General features: G+C 48.9%; 1 long non-coding RNA gene across 1 annotated transcript; it reads right to left on the bottom strand.

Moving 5' to 3' along the window:
• Positions 1-357: 357 nt before the first annotated feature.
• Positions 358-6355, bottom strand: LOC310702097. The gene is made up of 3 exons (XR_014523227.1): positions 5222-6355; positions 1447-2829; positions 358-1404 (listed from the first exon to the last, which is right to left on the bottom strand). It is a non-coding gene; the product is annotated as an uncharacterized lncRNA (long non-coding RNA).
• Between the last annotated feature and the right edge of the window lie 1718 nt (positions 6356-8073).

Raw genomic sequence — 8073 nt, forward strand, 5'->3', positions numbered from 1 at the left:
CCAGCAAGCCTGAAGTGACAACTGCTGTGTTGTTGTGATCAGAGTATCAAGACTAGGACCTGGGAGATCAACTCTTCACTTGGCCACGAAGCTCATCTTAGAATAGAATCATAGAGTTGGAAGAGACCACAAGGGCCATCGAGTCCAACCCCCTGCCAAGCAGGAAACACCATCAGAGCACTCCTGACATATGGTTGTCAAGCCTCTGCTTAAAGACCTCCAAAGTAGGAGACTCCACCACACTCCCTGGCAGCAAATTCCACTGTCAAACAGCTCTTACTGTCAGGAAGTTCTTCCTAATGTTTAGGTGGAATCTTCTTTCTTGTAGTTTGGATCCATTGCTCCGTGTCCGCTTCTCTTGGGCCAGTCACTGCCTCTCAGTCTAACCAGGCGGGATATAAATGAAATGATAAATACATAAAGCTTAGTTTCGTCCCTTAACACAGAAAGTCGCACTCCTGGTTAGCTTTCTTCGTTTGTGCAGCCTAACAAAAAGTCATTTTGCTGTTGCTGCTGCTGCCGTCATTATTATTATTGTTAATTCAATTTGATTCATCTATTTGTATGCTACGCCTCAAAGAAAAAACTGCCCCAAAGAGGCTCTCAACATGCCAGATGGACAACTGCTATGCCAATTTTAAAAAAACCATACTAAAACAGTTATGAATGGTGTCAATAAGTAAACGCATTAATAAATCTCAAGTTTTTGCACACAAAAAGGGACCCATGCTGTTTAGATACAGATCACCCTACCAGCAGACCCTGATCTGCTCACCCCTGCCATGTTGACTGGGGTGAGAAATACAGGCAGGGCTCAGCGCAAGACTCTTTTTGTCCAGCTGCCTTTTAATCCTCCTTTTCCTTCCGCCGCTAACCCTGAGTGTGTCTATTGTCCATTGTCTTCCCGGATCCAGCAGCAGCAGCAGCAGCTGCAAAGGTCAGCGCCAGCCACATCTGGCCTCCAGCCACGCTGATCTTACTCGATGGAGCTGTGCTCCTCTCAGCGGGATGACGCGATAGTCTGGCCGGAGCTGAGCGTGCGACTGCGTGACTACAGTCCAGCTATTTAGACGCCAGCTGGAAGGAGCTGCTGGTTTCACAGCAGCCCTGTTGGGAGGAACTTGACAAGTGTGGCTTCGGTCAAGAATAGCAAGGAACAAAGCGGCTCCTTCGCTTTTGGACTCCGAGCCACAACCAGCGTGCATGGGCCCTGCCATTAGGCAGATGGGGCAATTGCCTCAGGCAGCAGAAGCAGCACCCAGCTGCTCCTGCTGACCCCACCATGCACTTTCTTGCTACTTGGGATGCGAAAAGGCAGTGAATTCCATCCTGGCTCTGTGTTCATCACAATGACCGCTGTTTCCCTTCCACTGCAGTTCAGTTTCTGCCAAATCCCATATCTATCTCACTGTGATACTTCCCGCAAGGTACGTTAACTTACGTTACTATTCCTGTAACTTATATTCATCCCAATGTAAAGAAAACACCAAAACAATGCTTTTAAAACCCATCATTTGTGGACTTGCCAACAAAGACAGTGACGTGAATGCATACCAGTTCAATTAAAAAAGTTAGTTAAAGGAAACCAAGTCGAGAGGAGTAAACCAGCAGTCATCTGGAAGTGACTGCAGTTAGGTAACCTATGACTAATAAGACTTTGTGTGGGTGTGTTTAAATAATGTTATTTGCCTCACACCGTTTCAAAATGTGGCAGCCTGCTGTGTTTGGGACCCTGCTGCTCATTCATCTGAGTGGGGACCTGGACGTCTCCCTCAAAGACATGCCCTGGTGCTACCACTGGTGGGCTCCTTTGGGAGAAGAAATATTTTTCAAGCCAGCTTCACCCTTCGCTTCTTTAATAGAAACAAATTACCCCCTTTTCCTATCTCAGCGAAATACCTATTTACGTCCCTTGTGCAGTGGTACCTCGGTTTACAAACTTAATCCGTTCCGGCAGTCCGTTCTTAAACCAAAACCGTTCTTAAACTGAGGCGCGCTTTCCCTAATGAGGCCTCCTGCCACCGGTGCCCTTCCACTGTTCGGATTTCGTTCTTAGACCAAGGTCAAATACTCAAACCGGGACACTATTTCTGGTTTTGCGGAGTTCGTAAACCAAATCATTCTTAAACCGGACTGTTCTTAAACCGAGGTACCACTGTATATATAATGTGTCCCAGCAGGGGTAATAATAATAATAATAATAATAATAATGATTTATTATTTATACCCCGCCCATCTGGCTGGCTTTCCCCAGCCACTCTTCCAACAGAATATTAAAATACAATAGTCTATTAAACATTAAAAGCTTCCCTAAGCAGGGCTGCCTTCAGATGTCTTCTTAAAGTCTGGTAGTTGTTTTTCTCTTTGACATCTGGTGGGAGGGCGTTCCACAGGGCGGGCGCCACTGCTGAGAAGGCCCTCTGCCTGGTTCCCTGTAACTTAGCTTCTCGCAGTGAGGGAACCACCAGAAGGCCCTTGGCACTGGACCTCAGTGTCCAGGCAGAACGATGGTGGTGGAGATGCTCCTTCAGGTATACTCAACCGAAGCCATTATCTGGAACCTTCTGTCTCGCGGCTCCCCATGTAACGTGGCAGGCAGAGACTCAACAATAAAGCTTTCCTTGCCCCAGGGACGTACCAGGAAAGAAAGCTGCTCCTGTAGAACCAAGAGACAGGAGCCTGCCAGGAAAAAAAAGGAGCTAAAGCTTGTATTTTCCAATGGAAAAACCACCTAAAACCCAAACATCAAACATTTGCAGCTTCCTTGGCACATTGCTTTCCTCCAGCCCTGGCTAGCTCCCTTCTGTCTGTCGCAAAACACTCGCTGACCTCATAGGCGCCGACTCCATGGGGCTTGAGGGGGCCCGAGCCCCCTCAAAAATTCGTTTGGGGGGGCTCAGCCCCCCCAATAATCTCGGGCGGCGGTGGGCGCGTCTGCGGCTTTTATAGGGCGCCCGGCACGCACCAGCTCGATAACGGGCACCGGCGCGGCGGGGGGCGCCGGGCCGGGGGAGGGGGGCGGCCGGCCTGTCTCCTTGGCAACCCCATTGAGCAGCGCCGGCTCCCCCGGGAGGGCCATCCCCCCGCGCCGCCGATCGCCAACACCGCCGACGCTGTGGCTGCCCGAGCCCGAGCCTGAGCCTGAGCCCGACCCGGAGCCCAAGCCTGAGCCTGAGCCTGAGCCCGACCCGGAGCCCGAGCCTGAGCCTGAGCCCAAGCCCGTCAGTCAGTCAGGAAGGAAGGAAGGAAGGAGAAATGGGGAGGGAGACGAGGGAGGAAAATTGCGCGCAGGGTGAAGAAAGGAGAAGGGCGAACGAGACGAGCTTCCAACCCAAAAAAGGGCTGGAAGACTGGGAGGATGAAGGATCGGGAAAGAAAGCGACGCCTTCCCCGCCCGCGACGTCGCCCGCTTGTCATTGGCAGCGCAGCGGGCGCCCAGAGGGGCTGGGCACCGGCGCAGGGCCGCTCCACAGCCGCGGAGGACAGCTGCGCAGCTAGCAAGGTGCGCCGCGTAGAGCGCGGCCCTTGTGTGGCCCGGTGGCCAGGCAAGCTCGGGCGGGGACCCCCATGCGAATCTAAGACGGGAGAAGAGGGCAGAGCAAAGGGGGTCCCTTCCCCAACCTCCGGCTCTGAGACTTCCCTGCGCCCCAGAAAAGCGAAAGGATTTTCTCTTCTTCTTTTTTAATAAATATTTTATTAAGTTTTCAAATACAAAGTTAGAAACATACACTGAAGAAAAAAGTAAAAGAACAAGAAAAAGAAAAAAAGAAGAAAAGAAAACCAACCATTCAACACATTTTTTATATAACTAACTGGACTTCCTCGCATCTCCCTTACCCTGCATTCTTTATAATAAAGATATCAGCAAATTATTACCTTGTTTCGTACCTTATTTTGTACTTTTCAAATACTATACCTCTAAATTTAACATACTTTTCATCAGTTACTTATATCTTAAATTAAACATAGTATTACCTTAGATTTTGACCTTTTCTTACTTAAAATATAATTTCCTGTTTCCCAAATCTAATTGCTGAAGCTATAGTTTCCGAATCGTGTAAATTTTTAACATTCATACAACTTATATTGTTTTTGTAAATAGTCCTTAAATTTTTTCCAGTCCTCTTCCATTGTTTCTTCTCCCAAATCTCGGATTCTGCCAGTCATTTCAGCCAGTTCCATGTAGTCCATCAATTGCGTCTGCCACTCTTCCAGTGTGGGCAAATCTTGTGTCTTCCAATATTTTGCGATAAGTATTCTTGCTGCTGTAGTTGCATACATAAAGAAAGTTCTATCCTTCTTTAACACTTTCTGGCCAACAATGCCCAAGAGGAAGGCCTCTGGTTTCTTGGGAAAGGTATACTTAAATACCTTTTTTAACTCATTATAGATCATTTCCCAGAAGGCCTTCACTTTTGGACAAGTCCACCAGAGGTGAAAGAATGTCCCTTCAGCCTCCTTACATTTCCAACATTTATTATCAGACAGGTGATATATTTTTGCAAGCTTGACTGGGGTCATGTACCACCTATAAATCATTTTCATAATATTTTCCTTCAAGGCATTACATGCCGTGAATTTCATTCCGGTGATCCATAACCTTTCCCAGTCCTCAAACATGATGTTATACCCAATATCCTGACCCATTTTATCATGGCTGATTTGACTGTCTCATCCTGAGTGATTTTCTCTTCAACCTGCCCTCCATCCTCTTGCAGAAAACTCTTTGCCTGCCCTGCCCGTATCTCGTTTTTGCTTTTTAATTCCACACACGCACCCTTCGGACTTCGTGGCAATCAGGCGCACGGGTGCGTTTCCTAAGAGAGTGAGGACCCCCGCCTCCTCCCCACCTGCTCCCTCGCCAGCCAGCCAGCCGCGCGCCCTAGCCGGAGAGCCCCGGCCGTCCCCGTCGCGCAATCGGCTGGATCTCCCTTCAGCAGGCCGTGCTCACAACTCGGCCCAGGGACCCCCAGCAGCGGATCTCCGGCTCAGCTGAAGAATCCGGCAACAAGCCCCCTCCTCCCCAATCGCTCCGCCGAAATACGCTCCAAAACCCCCCAGCTAGGCCGCCCGCTGCCAAGTCTAGTGGCGCCCTGAGCGAGGGTCTCTCCCCAACACCGCCACCTCGAACTGCGTTCTCCCGGCTACCAGAGCGAACCAGCGGCAGGACCCCGGTATGGGCCCCCCCAATATTTTTTATAAGTCGGCGCCCCTGGCTGACCTTATCCATATGGCTGCCCAAATCCTTGTGTTTAAAACGCAATTCAGGAATTCTGCAAGGAATAATTGTGGCTGCAGATGTTCGCTAATTCCTTTAGCTTCTGTGACTCTGCAGCAAAATCAGTTCCTGCCTGTTAGGAGGGAAACCAGGGGGAATGTGTGCCTTCTGTGCAAGGCACTAAATGCTCTGGGATTGGGTCCACCCATCCGCTGCCTTGTTTTCCCAGATGGAGAAAAGGCCCTTGGGAACCTAAAATCCAGTGTGGAAAAAGGCATGGACATAGGATATACGAAGAGTCAGACATGACTAAATGACTAAGCAACAACAACAAATTATCATTTTGTATTTTTCTGTAGTGAACAAGCCTGTGATCTTATGATAGAGGACATTTTACACATTTAATGAATAATTTAAAAAATTCAGAAATCAGTAATTTGTGCCAGTGGCATGTGTTATTAACATATTAACAAATATGTTAAGAATGGCTATCTTAATCGTTTGTATCTATATCTATTCTGTATTTATATCTATAATGAGTTTAACTAAATCAGAAAAAAGTGACATTAAAACCAGATACTTCAAAGATCTCATGGAAATCTGAAAAGCATAGACACTTTTAAAAAAAGCTTTTGGAACAAAAATATACCAAGCCAAAACAATCCGTCATATGTCTTTATTACATTTACACCTCATCTTTCCTCCAAGGAGCTGGGCTGGACTAAGGAGAATGAATTTAATCAGAAATGGATTTGGATTGTGTGCACTGAATCTGCGGAGGAGACACGGGAAGTGAGGAGAGGTGGAAAACCTTGGAGAAAGACAGGACAGGGCTTTCCGTGTCCCCTAGAATAGCCTGATCCGATTAGGATTGCCACGAAACAACCTTGCCTCCCCACTCTCTCTCCAACTGCCAGACTCCTACTCCCTTAAGCAGCCCGCCTGGCAGGCAGCAAACCCGCAGGCGTGGCTGTTTTGGCTGGGCCGGAGGGAGGCGAGGCCTTAGGGAAGCCACACCTGTTGGATTTCTACCTGCCACGCAGCAGCAGGAAAATAAATCAGCTCTCATTCTTTGTGGGCGGAGGGAGTTTGAACAAACGATATCAATTCTGGCGCGGTATCCTTATTGCTTAGGCCAGCGCGCAATGTTTTGGGGCGGGGGCGGGGGTTCCAAAACTCCCAAAACCAAGAGATCATTTGCGTTTCTCTTTCTTTTCCATTTGCAAACAATGAAAACGAAAAGAAAAGAAAAGCGTGGCTGGTCTCTGTACTACGGAGGTTTCAGCAAACATAAGAAATCAGGCGGCCAAGCCTTGCTATTATTACTACAGTACTACTACAACTACTACTATTACTATTGCCGCCCAGACTGGCTGGGGAAACCCAGCCAGATGGGTATAAATAAGAAATTATTATTTTTAATTACACGTTCCCTTTGCAGCAGGCGGGACGAAAACGGCAGGAGTCTGGGCTGTACCATTTCAGCGCGGGCTTATTATTAGCATCACAGACAGTCTCCCTGCGTGTAATAAAAAAAAGCTGTCCTTTGGGGAAACATTTCTCCGTGACGTGCCGGTTTACTACATGGAGGAGCGGTCAGTGTTGCTCGCTTGCTTGTATTAAAAAGATGATTTCCCACCCACCCCCTCCGTGAAGCCCGAAGTAGTACAGCCCAGAACGCCCCCGATCCACCTGGCACGGCCCCGTCCTTTTCCCGCGCTGCCACGTCGAGCGGCGCCGCCCCCTTCGCAGGCGGCTGTCCGTCGCCTTCCAAGCTCGCAGCGCCCCGGCCGGCCGCCCCTTGGTTCCTCCTCGCCCGCTTTTGCTCTTCTTTGGCGGCTGTCCGTGCACTCGCCTCTCTCTTGCATTTTGCAACGTTTCAGCCTCAGTTGAGGCAAGAGATAGGCGGGAGGAGAACTGGGGGAAATGGTTTCCTCCGAGACTTGAGGCCTTCCCGCCTGCCCCCGAGCATGTGCAGAGTGCATTTGCCTCATTGCACTCCACGGGGGCAGGGATTCCCGTGTAGATTCCAGGCATGCGCGAGCTTTATGGGTTATTAGTTGTTTTTTTAAATACACCTATTATTGTCATCATCCAACCACGGGGTGAGGGTATTCCAAAACGGGGTAAAGCTGAAAGTGTGAAGGAAGGGAAGGCAAATACTGCTGGGAGTAAATCAAAGTGCCGGTGCTTTTTGTTTATCTGCTCATTTAGTGATTTCATCTTTCCTGCAAGGAGCTCTCAAACCTTTCATGAATTTTATCCTTGCCACTCTAAGGGGTGGCAGAGGTAGTTGTTGGTCCAACCTCACCCAGTAATCTTCCTGGTTGAGTGGGGATTTGAACCTGGATATCCCAAATCCTAATCCCAACACTTTTTTAAATTCCAGACTCTCCACATGTTGTTGGGACTCCCCCATCAATCGCAGGCAGCATGGCTTAATAGTCAGGGAAGACCATGGGCTCTCGACCCCTGCTCTAACCACTACACCACACTGGCATTCATTTACTCTACATGAAGGGGTCAGGGACAGGCTGCAGCTCCTTCCTAGTGGGTAAATGAGGCACTTGTGTGTATGATTGTGCACTTTACTCCTTTCACTCAAACACTTTTGAATCTGGTAGTTGTGGGTCCCGATTTCAGCCACGCACTGGTTCTGTTCCATTACGTTCTGGTCCAGCCACTCAGGCAAGTCACCCATTCACCCAGCAGCAACCACTACATGAGGAAGTTACGTGAAGTAGTCCATTGTGTGTTGAGTGGAGGCACTCTTCACATGCCCAGGAGCAATAGGAAGTTTGCTTATACCAAGTTAGGCCATTGGTCCATCTAGCTCCCACATCAATCTTATTGTG

The sequence above is a fragment of the Podarcis liolepis genome, assembly GCF_965112155.1.
Source record: "Podarcis liolepis genome assembly, chromosome: 2".
Classification (NCBI taxonomy): domain Eukaryota; kingdom Metazoa; phylum Chordata; class Lepidosauria; order Squamata; family Lacertidae; genus Podarcis; species Podarcis liolepis.